Consider the following 17,627-nt stretch of genomic DNA (forward strand, 5'->3'; position numbering starts at 1 on the left):
ATAATCTTAAGGATAAAAAAAGAAAAAAAAATTATAAATGAAAAAAAAGGGTGCAATATTGGGAAAAGGAATCTCCAGTAGTCTTTCCCCTCCAATTAAAAATCTCATACTAATGGCTACAAACGCACTGATCAATGTTATCCAAATGCTTTCAATGATGCGAAACAAAAGAAAAACCGTTGTGTTTGCATCGCACTGGTGGTTTGTTCAAATCTAAATGGGACCCTTAGTCTGTTACCACTTAAGTCACTCTTAATTAAATCTCATCATTTTTAACCTTATATGTATCTCTTGTGAAGATAAAACTATCAAGGTCAAATTCTATCTAAGGTATTCAGATTTAGTCAAAATTCAAGTTAAGTCAATTAGTTTCAAAAATGGATATTCTACCCTAAAGTTATCAATTTGGTTGGACAAATTGTTTCTACCATTAACTCAACATTAAAACATTTGTTAATAGGGAGGGTGTTGTAGAAACCATTATGCCCTTCAATGGAAAAGAACTTGAAATGCTTAAATTGAAAAAGAAAAAACTTGATATTTTTTACAATAAAAAAATTACGAATTTGTTATTTTTATTCAGTTCATTTCATTTTATATAAATATAAAAATTATTTATTATATTAAATTAATAAAATTATTCAAAAAATTTAAAATAAAAATTTAAAATGAAAAAGAAGAAGTTAAGTTTTAAAGACATTTGCATCCTTACAATATAATCTTAACGATAAAAAGGAAAAAAAGAAAAAAAATAAAGTTAGAAATAAAAAAAAAATGCAATAGGAAGGGGGAATCTCCATTGGAGCTTTTCCTTTCCAACTGAAAATCTCACACTAATGACTCTAAATGTACTAATTAATATTATCTAAGTTTATGTTTGATACAAAGATTATTAATAAAATGAGATGAGAATCATTCTATATTATATTTTATTTGTATTTAAAGAAAGAGATAAGAATTGTAATGAGGATTAGTATCCTTTGGCATAAGATTATTCAATCTTTCACAAGTGAAGAGAATTATTTTTAATTTATGGGATTAAACTTATATGTCCAATTATACCTTTAAAATTATATCAATAATTTAAATTGTATAAATTTTGAGAAATGATAATTCTGACAAATAATAAATTATTCTATTCTAATCATTGCATATAAGAAACACAAAATAAGATGATATTATTTAATTAAATCTTATTTATAATATTATTTTATCATATCCTATCATAATTTTGTATACCAAACATAACCTAAATGCTTTCAACGTTGTGAAATGAAATAAAAAGCATTGTATTTGTAAAATACTAGTGGTTTGTTCAAATCCAAATGGGAAATAAATCTATTAGCCACTACAAGAAATCTAATATATACTGACGCTCAAAACACCGTTAGTAAAATCAAAAAGTTCTTCAATACAGCACAATAAACCTTATACCGACAGTCAAAATATGTATTTCAATGAATTTTTAACTGTTAGTATATCTTTTGTCGATATAAACTTATACTGACGAATTTTAAATATCAAAATAACTCGTAGAGATATACCTATAGTTCAAGATCGTTAGTAAATGTATATATGTTGGTATAGCATTTGTTTTATGTTTCACAATTATACCTTTTGTAAACTGTTAACACCTGTTAGTATAGACTTGTATGTTTTAATTTTTCTAGCCTATACCGATGGTTAACGCTTGTCAGTATAGACTTGTAATTTTTTTTACCTATACTAATGCTTAAAATTCGTCAGTATAGATTTGTATATTTTAATTTTTTTAGCTATTCCGATGGTTAGCACCTATCAGTATACACTTATATATTTTAATTTTTCTTACGCATACTAACGGTTAATGCCTGTCAGTATAAACTTGTAATTTTTCTTACCTATATTGACGCTTAACATCAGTATAGACTCATATTTTTTAATTTTCTTACTTATATCGACGGTTCAAAATTGTCAGTATAGAATTGTATGCTTTAATTTTCTTACTTATACTAACGGTTAAAAATTGTCAGTATAGACTTATAGGTTTTAATTTTTTTTATTATATTTATTGATAATTGGTGACTGTTAGTATGGTCTGAAATATTTTAATGATTAAGTGCATCAGTATAAATGTTAAGATATTGATAAATTTTTTTTAAAAAATATTTTTTCAATTATTAATATTAATTTATTTGTAATCATAATATGATATATTTTCATATAAAAAAAACCCAATAAAGTAAAAGATATTTAATAACATTAAAACTATAAGTAAATTATTTATAATCTACAAACTTAGTATAAGTAAAAAACTAAAGTCATTGTATCAAATTTGATAAAACAAACATAGATAAAGAGTTACACTACCTCACCCTAATAAACACAATCATAAATTTGTATCACTAGACACCTAAAGACTTTTTGATCACCTTAAAACTTCAATATAACTTTGAACAAAATAATTTTAAAAAATCTGTAAATGAACAAATAATTGCAAAACGACCTCAATAAGAAAAAACATACATGCACCTATTACAAGTCCTTTCCAAACTAAAATATTTTAATTCATACAAAATATTACAAGTCTTGAAAAAGTCAACAAGTGTAGTCACATCATATAACCAACAAACTCAATGAACCCAGCTCACTAACAGTATTCAATATACCAATCAAGTATCACAAAATACAACAGCCTTATTTCAACAAAGTGTATAACATCCAAAATAAAATCGAATCCTTTTACAAACATAATGCTCAGAGTAAATAAACAACTTCTTAAAATAAATGATCCCATCATAGATTTATACAAAAAAGCATCTGCATAGCATAAAAAAATCTAATTAGAATTCTTGTAAATTATCTTATATATACAAAAGGTAAGAAGGTAATCATCCATTTATATACTAGTAAAAATAATTTTATAAACACCTTATTCATTCATATATACAAAAGGTAATCATCCATTTATATACCAGCAAAAATAAGTTTATAAACATCATATTCATTAGTATAATGCATGAATGAACAAGAAATAACCTAATTTGCATGTGTAATCTCCTCATTCTTTTAGTTTAATTTCAAATAATAACTTAATGGAACCAACCTAAGATTATTTTAGTCAATAGAACTATCATTAAACAAATATTTTTACTATAACATTCAAGTCTACAACTACAAAAGTGTGCTTACATCATAAGGAAGCATTTTTAAAGGAAAAAAAAAGGCAAAAAAGCCTTTTTAAGGGAAAAAGAGCAGGCTTTAAATCATAGTGTAATTTAATGATTATGGCAAAGATGATGGGTAATATTTCAAGAACACAATTACATAATTCAAAACCTAGATTCAAAATTGATTTTGACATTCTATCTAAGAAACAAGTATCAAGCAAAACATTTTCACATATATATCATGTGATAACGAGTTTACTATTTTCATTTTGATTAGGTTGATAACTTGAATTTGAAGAACAATAGTTTTCACGTGTGATTTCTATAGCACTACTAGCATCAGGAACCCAAAAATAATTCAAAATTTTTTTTAATAAGGTTCAATGAACAAGATGACAATTTACATATATATAAACTAAAATATATGTTATATATACCTCTTTATTCACCATGTGAGCAAAAAATTCAAGATATTTAAATTCTCATTAGAAAATTATCTTTTAAGTGTCGATAAGACGGTACTTAAAGTTTCTTTCAAGTCTTTAATTTCAACCTTCAACTCTTGTACCTCTTCTTTTTACTGAACCAATTTAGAAGATGAAAGATATTATTTAGATGAAGTAGATACCCATGTAACGAACACGTCCTTTTCTCTTCAGTCTTTTAATTTTTGAATAAACATCATCTTTTCATGAACTTTCTTCAAAATTCTAAGCACTAGTGACTCTTTTTATGTATTTATTCATTGGCTCTTGATGTGAGATTTATCTATGTTTTATCTATAGAATATAAGATGATTTGCCCTAGTAATAAAATTATATTTAATTACTCGAAATGTATCATGTTTTAAAAAACTTAAAAATTGAAGCAAACTTAACAATAGCAATGAAAGTTATCTAAAAATGTCAACTTAATTATTAGTAAGTAATTTGTTTTATACAATACAACTAATCAAAGTTATCTAAATATCAAAGTTATTTTTTTTATAAGTCCTCCTTTATGTACTAATAGAAAAGACAACCATAAAAGCAAAAAGATTTCAAAGAAAAGCAATAATAATAATAATAATAATAAAGTAAAAAACTAGGATGAAAGGAAAGTATAGAACTATGCATCTAAATGACGAGAAATAGTTAATATAATAATAATAATAATAATAAATATTCACAATTGAATATATCATCTTTTACCAAAAAGAATAAAAAAAAAAAGCAAACGTTAAACTCAAAATACTATGTGAATATAAACATAAAAAACCAATTTCATAACAATCAATAACAAATTTAAAAACAAATAGCATTTAAAACTTAAAGGATCGATCATATTATGTCATTAACTTAAAAACTCAAATTAAAACAATAGCATTTATTTTAAGCACTAAATAAAATTTAACTATGCAAGCATAATGTCACATTTTCATTAAGAATAATATTTCAAATGTACCTTTATAATTGGACTTATGTATTTTCAGGAGAAGCACAACCAATGAAATAGGCAATATGACTAAAGGTTGCTTTGCATCTTACACAAGCTTTAGAATACTACACCAAAAAAAAAATCTCAATATGTTACCAAATGCTAGCACCATATATTTAATTGAAAAAGCCAATCACTAAAAATTATACAACCACCATATATATAGTATTTTATTACAAATGCTGCCACCATGTAAACAATCATATATTTTTATTATATATATTTAATTAAAAAAGCCAAACAATAAACAATTATATATAATATAAACAATATATAAACAATAAACAATTATATATAATGTAAACAATATATAAACAATTATATAAACCTTATTATGCTGCCAAATGCCAACACCATATATTTAATTAAAAAAGGCACCATATATATAGTATTTGATTACAAATGCCCCCACCATATAAACAATTATATATTTTTATTATATATATTTAGTTGAAAAAGCCAGATAATAAACAATTATATATAATCTAAACAATTATATAAACCTTATAATGCTACCAAATGCTTTATTATATATATTTAATTGAAAAATCCACCATATATATAGTATTTGATTACAAATGCCGTGACCTTAAATCACATTTTTATTATAAACAATTAATTAACTTACTTACAAATGTTTATATATATTTTTCAATAGATAATATATTCTATATTCAATCGAAATTGCAAATTTTTCTTCCTCGCTTGACTCTTCAAAAGACCATCAACAAAAATAAAAAAACACTATCCCTAGTGATAGAATGAGAATCAAAGATGCTGTCATAGAACTACATGCAACTAAAGCAATGTTACTTTGGACATGGGTTTGTGAATGGGAAAGAAAAAAAAAGACAAACCTATTACCATCACAAGATTAGTTTCAATTGAATAAGCAAGCGAGAGGTAGAAGATAGAAGAAAAGTAGCTCATAACAAAAATAAGAAAGTTACAAATGTGAACTAGGGTTACTAATGTAGGGTTATTTGGGTTTGAGTTTTAGAAAAATAGGGAATATTTGAAATAAGTCACAATTGCAAAAGGACAAAATCTAGGCAGATTGTAAAAACTATGTAGACATGAGGGATTTTTGCAAGGAAAACAAAGTTTTAAAGCTTAAAAATTTAAACAAGAATTTTAGCTACAAAGTTAAAAAGATCAAAGGTAAGGAAGAGTGAGATGAGATAAGCTTTAGGCAAGGTAAGGTTTAAAAGGCAATGTAAGGATGGTAAGAACAAAATTTTCACTACTTTTGTTTTAATAAGTTTAGATTTTTTTAAAAGGTTTTCATGCCCAATGCGTGAGAGCATAAGGACCAATCTTTTTCAAGTTTTTCTTTGAGCATTAATTGGATTTGTTTTGCATGAAACTCTTACATATGCATCATTCTTTTGGAGAGAATATTTTATATAAATATATTATTTTATAAAAAAACTTTTACAAATAACATAAAAAAATATTTATGCTCAAGACGTAGGGGCATTTGGTTCACAAAATCGTAGATTCAAGGAAAAGTGTGATCCTAAGAAAAATGCAATATCGGAGGTTTTCATCCATTTTCAGGGTATCCCGTATTCAAATTCACTCGTTTGGTTAGAAGGAATCTACAATATTAAATCTTAAATAATTGGTAAAATCTTTTTGGTATATACGATGGTAACTTAAGTAATCTAATTTTTAAGTAATGGGATTATTCAAAGCATTTTTTGCCAGAAAATGCCTTGAATAATCTTTAGAAAATCTTGGCATATGGGTTATTCAAGGCGCTTGTGGCCAAAAACACCTTGAATAATCTCTTTTAATTTTTATAAGAGATTATTAAAGGTATTTTCTGTCAAAAATGCTTTTAATAATCCGTTACAAAAAATTGAATAGGTTACAAAAAATTTAAAAGGGGATTATTCAGGCAAAAAATGCCTTGAATAATCTTTTTTAATTTTTATGAGGTAATTATTCAAGGTGTTTTTACTCGAAAAATACCTTGAATAATCCTTTTCAAAAAATTGAATAAGGTTATTGGTCAGAAACGCCTTTAATAATCCCTTTAAACTTTTATGAATGAATTATTAAATGTGTTTTTAGCCAAAAAAGCCTTCAATAGTCCCTTTCTATTTTTTTTTTTTAGATTGTTTAAGATATTTTTTGTGAGAAAACGCCTTGAATATTTCCTTAGAAAAAATTAAATGGGGTTAGTCAAGGCGCTTATGGCTAAAAATACCTTAAATAATCCCTTTCAATTTTTACGAAAAGATTATTGAATGCATTTTTGGCTAGAAAACATCTTGAATAATCCTTTACAAAATATTAAATGAGGTTATTGAAGACGTTTCTAGCTAAAAGTGTTTTGAATAATTTGTAGATTATTCAAGACATTTTGTCAAAAATACCTTCAATAATCTCAATTTTTATTTGGATTATTCTAGGCATTTTTGCCAAAAAAATACCTTGAATATTCCCTGTCATAACATATAGATTCAAAAATCTATAGCTAGATTTAACAAATGAATGGAGTCGCCATCAATCTTTTATTAGGTGTGATTGGTCATCTAGGGAATCTATCCTTTTAAAGAACTCCTAAGCTTGACTATAGGCCCCTAAAAGAATAGATTCAGGTCTACAAACTAAAACAAAGTTCATGAGTTCGGTTACATGTGGGGAAGGTTATAGCACCCATACATGCCTATCCAAAAGATGGTACCATATTATTTCAAATTTATCCTAAGGTTTAGAATCTAATGGCTTCAAATTTTATGTTAAATATTGGAAACAATTTTTAAGATTCTCCATCAATTTGGTAGTACTCTCAAAAAAATTCTTCATCACCTTAAGAGTATTCAAGAATTCCATTTGATTTCTTGAAGAGACTCCGTTGTCGAAAAAAGATTTATTTATTATTTTTTATTATTACCATTTTTGTTGAAAATAAATCTAATTATTCCATCATTTGGGCCAAATTAAAAATATTTTTTCTTTTGAATTTCTAAAATTTTCACAATTTGGGCCTATTTAGAAATTTTTTTTTCTTGGAAAAAAAATAATATGACAATTATTTTTATTAAAATTTCATCTAAATTATTCCACCATTTGAGTCAAATTTAGAGAAAATTTCTCACCTAGAGATTTCTTAAAAATTTATCATTTGAAATTTCTAAGAATCTCATCCTTAGATAATTATCAAATATTTTCAATCCAAATTTTTATGTGAAAAAGAATACAATTACTTGTATTAAAATTTCATCTAAATCATTCCACCATTTGGGCTAAATTTAGAGAAAATTTCTCACCTAGAGATTTCTTAAGAATTTACCATTTGAAATTTTTAAGTATCTCATCATTGGGTAATTTGTATTTAATTCTAAAAATTTTATATTTTTATGTTTTTATTATTTTTAATTTTTTAATTTTTTTGGTTTAAAAATAAATATTAATTATTGTTATTGAAATTTTATCTAAATTATTCCGTCATTTTGGATAAATTTAAACAAAATTTCTCACCTAGGAATTTCATAAAACTTTACCATTTGAAATTTTTATAAATTCCATCATTAGATGATTAATATTTATTCTCAAAATTTTTATTTTTTATTATTTTATTAAATTTAATATCAAATAATGAAAACCATAAAACAAAGTGAATAAATAAACAATTATGCATAAAACAAAACAAATGAATAAACAATCAATAAAGAGAAAAAAAATAAGTACCAAACAATTAAAGAATTTGAAAGAAAAAAAATAAAAGCAAATAAAAGTACTAAAGTTGACGTAAGTCTTTGGGATGAAATTCTACCAAATCAATGTGCTAGCCTATCACATGACACTAAGGCATCAAAGCACACTAAGGCACTTGCTCCACACGCACATGGTTCCCCTCCACTATTTTTTGGTTCCTGCTAGCTTTTTTTGTTCTTGCTGCCTAGTCTTCTTTTTGGTTCTTTTTTTTTTTTCTTTTGGTGCCAGCAGCTTCACGTTCCTTTGCCTGTTGTCAATTTTTTTCTCTCCCCTTCTTGTGTGTTTCAACGTTTATTTATAAGGATTGATCAGAGGAGTTTTTGATTAATCTCAATTCCTTCTTTTGATTGAGATTCAATCTTTGAATCCAATCCAAACTCTACCAGTCCAGTTTTATGCAAACTCAAACACCTTTTTTTTATTATTTTTTAAATTTTTTAATTGTCAAAGTTGATCTTGTAGACCCCCAGATAGATTGGAATGTTTACAGTTACCTCTCTTTACGCATTTTTTATGAAACAGAAATTGTGCAAAGATGTAAACAACCTAATCAATTTGACATTTTTTTTTGAAAAGAAAAAATAACAAAGCTTCTCTAAATAGAGGCTCAATGACTTTTGAAAATAAATAAAGCTCCTCTAAATTGAGGCTCAACGACTTTGAAAATAAATAAAGCTCTTCTAAACAGAGGCTTAACGACTTTGAAAATCAAAATGCTCCTCTAAACAAAGGCACCGTAAATTTTGAAAAGTAAATTGCTCCTCTAAATAGAGGCACCACAACTTTGAAAGTAAATTGCTCCTCTAAACAGAGGCACCTCAACTTTTGAAAAGTAAATTGCTCCTCTAAATAGAGGCATCACAACTTTTGAAAGTAAATTACTCCTCTAAATAGAAGTACCACAACTTTTGAAAGTAAATTGCTCTTCTAAATAGAGGCAACCATGACTTTGAAAAGTAAATTACTCTTTAACAATCATATTCAAAAAAGTTATAAATCGTGACTGAAGGAATTTTGTAATGGAAACTCAAGGATTCATAATTTGAGTTCAACATTCAGAGGTTCAGATTCGCAAGAATCTTTCAACTTCGTAAGAATTTATTGAAATTTGATTCTCAAAATTTTAGTTTGATTCAAATTTGTAATATCTCGATATTTGCATTTGCAACTTGCAAGACTTGCATCCAACATTTAAAGATCATTATTTGAATTTCGGAGATTCACATCTAAAAGTTCAAGGCTTTTCAAAGGTTTTCATTTGGCAAACTTGGAATTCATATCCAAAAATCTAAAGCTTTTTATTTGAATTTTGGAGATTCACATCCAAAAATTCAGAGCTTTTCATTTGAGTTCAAAGGCTCACATGCAATAAAACTTAGAGTTTCACATCTAAGTTCAAAGGTTCTCATTTAAAACATTAGAAATTCATATCCAAAAAGTTGAAGCTTTGTATTTTGGAGATTCACATCCAAAAGTTCAAAACTTTTCATTTGTTCAAAGATTCACATTTGATGAACTTTAGGGTTTCACTCCTCAAAGATTCTCATTTTGAAACTCAAAGATTCTCATTAAAATATTCACAATTTATTTTTCAAGTGACTCAAAAATTTGCATGAATGAATGTCATGACCAAATATGCAAATGCCTTCTTATAAATGCAACAACCTAGATTCTCATAACGCCATGCATGTCCACATAAAGTTTAATTCATCAAATTATGTGCATGTACTATTCAAGCAATGATGCCAACATGATACATGTAATGTGAATGTCAATAATGTCATGAAATCCTAAATAATTGTGGTAATATGGCTCTCAAAACTCCACCATTTCGCATTTCTTCCTTGTTTAATTTCTCAATACTTTGGGACAAGTTTCATCAATCGATCATCACTTGACCATCATTCATGGCCTTTTTAGCATTAATAAATTTCAGAACAAGTTTCATCCACCATCATTGGGTCACTATTCATAGGTGTCTCAACATTAACCATTCCAAACAAACTTCATCGTCTGTCACTAAGTCACACTCAGAGGTTTCTCAACCCTAACCACTTTATCTACTGATCCATATTATTTTCATCATTCAATCATAACTCGCAAGTCATGTCGACCAATTCATCACTTGGTCATATCACATTTTCAAGTTTTTGCATTCTCTTCATTTGTTGGCCAACCCATCACTATTTTCATCATTTGATCACACTACGTGTTATCTCAAATTATCCTTCTCAGACTTCTACGATCTCTTCATTTTTTTTATCATCTTGGATTTCTTTTCAAATAAATACAAGACTCTTTTAAGCACATATTCATTCATTCATTATCATTTCAATTCTTAACAAATACAATGTAATCAAGTATTTTCTCAATTTATTTTAGAGATGTGATGACAAAAGAGCGGAAGGTGCATTGAGAGAATAAGAAGTGAGTCTTAGTACCAAAGCAAATAGGGAAAGAAGCAAGTTGGATGTATGACATTGGGACAAATGAAAATTCAAACAATTTTGAACATTAATTCAATATTTTTTTTCAAAAACTCATTTCATTTATTGTTAAAATCATTTTGAGCTCATCAAACTTTACCCCAGCTTTGAAGGATCTTTAGATGCATTGACCTTCTATATATTTGAACTGTTCATCTAAATTTCAGCTCAAAGATTTGGTCTACCCAAATTGCCCTTTCAGGTTTTTAATTTAAGTCTTCATTTTTCCTCCTTTCATCTTTTTTTTTCTTTTTTTTCATCTTTCACCTTTAATTTTTTTTTTTTTTATCTTTCATCCATTGTTGATATCTCTCACACATTAATCTTTAGGGTAATAACATGATTCCATCATGAGCACACCTTTGCCCAACATATGATTATTCAATTCGAGCATTCACACTTGATCCAAATGAATTTTTCAAGGTTATAATGTAGGCCATGGTATGAGGTAATGAAAGAAATGGATAAAATAGGCTCAATATATATGTTTAAAGGGTTCAAAACTAAAGGATCATCACTTGATGCAGCTTGGCATTTTACCCCATTCTATATCATTTTACTACTTTTCCCTTTTTCTAACTCATTCTTTATAAAAAGATTTTCATTTCTTTGCCCTAAATTATTTGTGGTATTTTTCTTTATTTTTTTTTCTTTCTGCTTTTTTTTAGACCTTTTTTTTTATCTTTAGGCTATTTTTTTCTCAAAAATTACCCTCATGTGTGGAGGGTGATCCTTGGTCGGGGTTCTTTTAAAAAAAAAAATCATAGCAACCTCAAAGGGATAACAATGAATGATTTTTCAAATGATAAAAGAAAATTGGTCATTTTTCATCTCAAATGTGAATGTTTTCCTTGAACATCATCTATTGAACAAAAATAAGCTCATAGATCTGTATAAAAGACTGCACAACTTTAAGACATATTAATTTCACATCTGCTAGTAGCTGGCTTCTTTTACTCAAATAGTCTTTTCAGATTGATGTGAATGAGTTCTCAAAATTAAATCTCATAATTATTGCTATTATTGTCTAAACATTCATCACTTGAAATTTAAGAAAGGTAACAAAGCATGGGATAACGAAAAAGAAAATGTAATGAAATAAATTATCCTTGCCTTTTATTAAAATGATAACAAATGAAATCATATTGCCTAAAAGAAATCCTTACATTAGTTTGAAAAAAATCTTAAAATGACAAGAAAATTCCAACCAGCCTTATCTCCATTCTCCAAAATTATCCCCTTATGCGATCAGGTGAAGAATCTTTATTGACATCTTGCCCTTCAATTCATTGTGACTCTCTGGACCCTTTTTGACCAATGTGTTCTTGATTTTCATTCAGAGCATTATGATTTGGTAATGGGTTGCCACTAACATTAGGTGTTGTTGCTCTTCTTTGATCAAAACTCACCATTCTATCATTGATTAACCGTTGCACCTTATGCTTTAAAGTAGCGCAATTTTCAGTAGAATGGCCAGCAATTCCATAGTGGTAGTCACAGTGGGCTGTAGGATCATACCACTTAGGATAGGGTGGCTTGAGCGACTCCACACAGCTGGGGGCAATCAAGTGACTATTATAGAGTTCTCGATATAATTCCGTATAAGTCATGAGGATTGGATCAAATACAAATTTTTCTCGAGTAATTCGTTGCTCTCGTGAACCACTTGCTAGGTTAATAGGGCGAATTTGGGGTCTTGCAAGAGTTTGAATGTTAAGGCTATATGTAAGATCTTGAGGGCTAAAAATTGATCGGTATGTGAATGAATAAAGTGGTTGTGGAGCTAGCTAGTATGGGTAGGATGAGGCATTATTCACAGCGGCGGTCTAGCTTTGGATTCTGGCTGAAGCTAGAGAGGATTTTTTTGGGTGAGAAATCCTTTTTTTTCTGAGAAAAAGATGAAATGAATTGAAAAACAAAACTGACTTTTATAGAGAACATAGGAGCAAAACGACGTCATTTTGAGCATAGGACCAAAACGACGTCGTTTCAAGCATAAGAGGATCCGCGCAAATTGACCCACCAACTCGTCTCAGTCACCTTCCAGTCGGTTTGAATGAACCGCAGTGAACCGGCCCAACTAAACCAGACTGAACCGTTCTTCAATCGGCTCAATCGAACCCTTTTTCGGTGCAACCGAATAGCCGTTGACCAGATCGATCAGGTAAAAAAATTTTTTTATTTTTTTTCTATATTATTTTTGTTATTTTGAGTATTTTTTATCTTTATGCATGATGAATTTTTAAATTTGTTAGGATAAATATTTAATTGTTTTAATAATAATAAAAATGAAAACAAGTAAGATAATAATTAAAAATATTTATTAAAAATGCTTAAAAAATAATAAAAATAATAATTTTTCTTATTTTTCTTACCTAGATGTTGGAGGGAATAAAACATATTCTTAAAAATAATTTCACCTAGATGTTGAGAAATTATTATTAATAAATTTTCATAAAAAAGAAATATATAAGAAAATTTTGATTAATTTTCAAAAATAGCTAAAATCGAACTTGCTCTGAAAATTCGCCTAGATGTTGAGAATTTATTATTAATAAATTTTATAAAAAAGAAATATATAAGAAAATTTTGATTAATTTTCAAAAATAGCTAAAATCGAACTTGCTCTGAAAATTCGCCTAGATGTTGGAGATTTTTAAAGATGTTCACATTTTCTTAAAAACGAAATCTCAAACACTAATTCTTAAATCCAAACTCCTAAAATTCAAACTCCTTAAATCCAAAACCCTAAAATCCAAAACCTTAAAATCCTAACTTTTAAATCCAAACCCCAAAATTCAAAACCCCTAAAATCCAAACCTTTAAATCAAAACCCCAAACCTCAAATTTTAAAAATCAAAACCCTAAAAACGAAATTCTAAATTTTCCAAACCTTAAAATTAAACCTTAAAACTTCCAAACCCTAAAATCCAAACCCTAAAAAAAAAACTCTAAATTTTTCAAACCCTAAAATTAAACCTTAAACCTTAAACCTCCTAACCTTAAAAATGAAATCCTAAACCTTCTAAACCCTAAAATTAAAACCTTCACCTTCCAAACTCTACAATCAAAACTCCAAACCTCAAAGCTCTAAAATCAAAACTCCAAACCTTCAAACCCTAAAATTAAACCATAAATCCTCTAAACCCTAAAACCAAAACTTTAAATCTCAAACCCTAAAATTAAAACCCCAAATCTCAAACCCTAAAATCAAAAACCTAAACCCCAAAATCTGAAACTTGAAATCCTAACCCTAAAATCCAAAATCCTAAACCTTAAAATTCAAAATTTTGAAAACCCCAAATTTGGTACAAAATTCCAAATCATTGCCCGAAACTCACCAAATCTTTAAAACCTCGACCCATACCCAAGTTTAAAACCATTTCGAAACTGTAAAGATATGTACGAAAATCTCAACTAGAGTAATTTATTCTCGAATGCTGCCTAGATGATGAAGTTTTTAAGAAACTTTATTCCATTAAGTTTTTCTTGCAAGTCCTTAATGTGCTTTAATAATGAATTGAAAACTTCAATAAATAAAAAGTATAATAACATAAAATGGGATCTTAAATATGAACAGTCGCACCTAAGCTCCGCCTAGATGTTAGGGAGTTAAGATGGTCTCATTATATTTAAAAATCCAATTTCAAATTTCCATTTCATTATATACAGCACCTATTAGCTTACATGTTGTTATTGGTTGCACTCATTTTGCATATTTGTTACCTGATAGTATCATCATTTTTTTTTCGTACAAAATGTTTTTTTATTTACTTGTTTTTTAAAAAATGTAATTTTAAAACAAAATAAAAATAGCATTCTGAAGGAAATAATTATTGGTACTCTGCCTAGATGTTAGAGAGTCACCAACAATTTTCTATAAAGAGTGTTATTTCATTTTAAGGATTGTTGTATTAAATCTTAAGCGAAAAAAGTTATTTTAAATTCTGCCTAGATGTTAAAGAATTTTAATATAATTCTTTAACTTAAAGATTTTTTCAATATTTCTAAATAAAAATTTTAACAAAAATATTTTTTTAAACGAAGGGAATTAGTATTAAATTTCAAGTCAAAATCATTTTATCTAACACCGAAAATAGCGCATGATTAAATGGTACCAATTTATGGGCGTTGTGGGGGTGGTAATCCTTCCCTACACGTAACCGACTTCCGAACCTAACCTGATTTTCGTAGATCAAAATTTATCTTTTTGATAAATTTTAAACCCGTTTTTACAGTTTTATTAAAAAGATAAATTTTTATGTGACCAATTATACCCTAACAAAAATTGGTGGCGACTCTATTTTATTTTTCTTGATTTTAAAACACTTTACATCTGACAGTCCCAAAACCGTTACGACATGTACAAATACAAGATAAATTTTTTTAAATGAAGTTTTTTTATTAGAAACGATTAAATAAAATTTTTTAAAAAAAATCAAAATTAATAGATTAAAAAGTTTTGTTATATAGATTAAGTATATAAAATTTGAAAAATTTTTAATAAATTTTTATCTATATTTTTTAGATAAGTATTTTTAATAAAAATATTGATAACATTTTTTTTGTTGAATAAGTATTAATCAATTTTGAATTATAAATAATATTTTTTATATATTATTAATTTTTACATTAAATTTTATGAATATATTGATTTAAATTTTTAATAAAATTTTTATTAAATTATTTTTAATAAAAAATTTTATAAATTTCACTTGAAAAACTTTACTTAAATTTTATCCCTAGACACGTATCTCATTATTAACTTTAATTTCACACTTACATTATTTAATTTTACCATTAAAATAATTAATTTCGTCTAATTTCATTTACAGCATCAATCTAAACAGACCGTAAATTAGTACTCTAATTAAGTAGTCTAGCTTGTCAATTCTCAATGCTGATATTCCTTTTTAAAATTTTCATGTCCTTTATCTTGCGGTGAACGATTAGCATCTGCTTTAGGAATTTATTAAGCTACAAAGCTTTGCTGGTCGTTCCAAATTAGATGCAAGAAAGAGACCCTGACAGGGAGATATGACACATATTTATCTCACAGCACATGTCTTTAGCGCTCGCTTCTCCCATATCCCTTTCGTTGCTTGTTCATCATAATTGAGTCTGTATAGTTTTCTACATTCCCCCTTTATTGTCAGAGCCCCATCCTCCCATACCCACCTCATTTCCAAGGTGTTTTTTTTTTTTCCCTTTCTTTTCATCCTTTAGTTTGTCCCCAAGATTTCTAGTTGATTGTAGCTTAAAGTAATACTTATATGAATTTACGAAAAGAAAAAAAAAATTCTGGTGAGCCATGAATGCTAAAGTTGCCTGGCTACAGCATGAACTGGTTTAATTAATTAAAAATAAAATTGCCAATTTGACAAGTTACAAGTTCCGGATAATCCAATAGTTCTAACCAATATAAATTTAAGTGTTCCAAGATCTAAGGTTAAAAGAAAAAAAGAAAACGAAGCAGCAAATGACGTTGCCTGACACGTCTAGCAGCACGGGAGAGGCAGGTAGCAATGCACATAAGATTGCTAACTCTGAATCAAAGTTTGATTCATTTGTTTCATATAATTATTGAATAAATTTTGTAATTTAAATCACATATTTATAATTTTTTATTTTTAAATTGTGATCTACTTTATAAAAAACAAATCAAAGTCTTTCAATTTTCATACAAATTGCTTGTCTACTTTGTGAAGCAACTTCAGGTTTTGAGTGCAACACAATCTAATAAATTAGCTAAAATACCACAATTCTCAAACTCTGCAAGCAAATTGAATTAATCTATAAATTAAGTGTCTAATTTTATTAGTATACTTAACCATGCACGATCGTCATTAGCTATTAATTTCTACTCAAAACTCGTTCTTTGTTGCGAAATAATAAAAATCTATGCTGTTAAGCAACACAATTTTTTTCAATGTAAACTAATCTAATTGAACAAAACAAGTAACTAATTTAATTAGGCTGTACGGCACTGAACGTTGCTTAACAATGGTGTGAAATGTGATTACTTAAGTTTTTTGGGACGCAATTCAAAGATGTAGTGGGAAAATGTCTAAAATGTCTGAAGAACCTAACCCACAAAGATGAACCAAAAGCAAAATAAGTGGTATTATTTTGGGGGACACCGTCTGATTCTTGACCAACAACAAAGAAAGAGTTCCATTTATGAAAGCAGGCGACGACTTCCATACCTCATTCCAGGACTTTGAAGCCCTCCAACAGCTTCTCCATTGTCCAATGTCCACCACCCTTAAAAAGAATAATTCTATTACTATTATATTTGCTATTTTGCATTCACTTTACTGATTTTCTTCTACATTTATGCCTTATCAAAGAAATTTCTACGCCAACTTTTGGGGTGGAAAATGTTTACCAAGAGTCGTGACAAATCACGATCAATCATTTTAAGTTTCAACGATTTTTATTTCACATGCAAATCCTTCGCAGTGATTAAATGAAAAAAAAAATCAATATATTTTATAAAAAAAGTGTGGTAATTCATTATCAGTTAATGTTTTTGCAAAAACTAACGATAGATTGAGATCTCGCCACGTGGAAACATGAAAACAAAAGTGGCGGGGCCTAAGTGGCCCTCTTTGAACTAGGGTAATGTGGCTTTTAGGGAGATTTACCGGTTAGTTGGGTTTTCTCGAGACGTTACTTTGTGGGGCTGATCAAACCTAACGAACCCCGACAAACGGTGACGGGTTTGGCTAGGAAGTGCTGCCGAAGCCGTAGTAGAACCGGCGTTAACCGTTCATTGCGGAGGCTT

The sequence above is a fragment of the Durio zibethinus genome, chromosome 11, assembly GCF_047325235.1.
Source record: "Durio zibethinus cultivar Kanyao isolate XHJ-2024 chromosome 11, ASM4732523v1, whole genome shotgun sequence".
NCBI classification, from domain to species: Eukaryota; Viridiplantae; Streptophyta; class Magnoliopsida; order Malvales; family Malvaceae; genus Durio; species Durio zibethinus.